This window comes from Penaeus monodon, chromosome 27 (assembly GCF_015228065.2).
Source record: "Penaeus monodon isolate SGIC_2016 chromosome 27, NSTDA_Pmon_1, whole genome shotgun sequence".
NCBI classification, from domain to species: domain Eukaryota; kingdom Metazoa; phylum Arthropoda; class Malacostraca; order Decapoda; family Penaeidae; genus Penaeus; species Penaeus monodon.
Window position 1 is genome coordinate 20555226 of NC_051412.1, and position 302 is coordinate 20555527.

Here is a 302-nt window from a genome sequence, read left to right on the forward strand (position 1 = left end):
GGGGGGGGGGGGGGCTTTTTTGAGCAATTTTGTGAAGAGGTTTTTGGGTTTAGACGAGGTTAGCTGGGGATAGGTGATAGGTAGGAGGCAACGTGGAATGAGGTGAATAAGGAAGAAGGGTGGGGGTGGGGGGGTAGATGACTAAAACTTTTATAAAGGGGACAAACTTTCACGTAAAGGGGTTAGGGAAACTTGGGTTGAATATAAAACGGGTCTCGGACAGTGCGGGTTTAAGGGGAGAGGTTAATTATAGTTTGTTATTGAAGTAGAGAGGAACCCAGGGCGTTGTGGGGGCCTTTAGG

The 302-nt window shown here is 48.3% G+C and overlaps 1 long non-coding RNA gene across 1 annotated transcript in view; it reads left to right on the plus strand.

Moving 5' to 3' along the window:
• The window catches only part of LOC119590676, a 38958-nt gene that overhangs the window by 11343 nt on the left and 27313 nt on the right, over positions 1-302 (plus strand). The window lies entirely within an intron of this gene.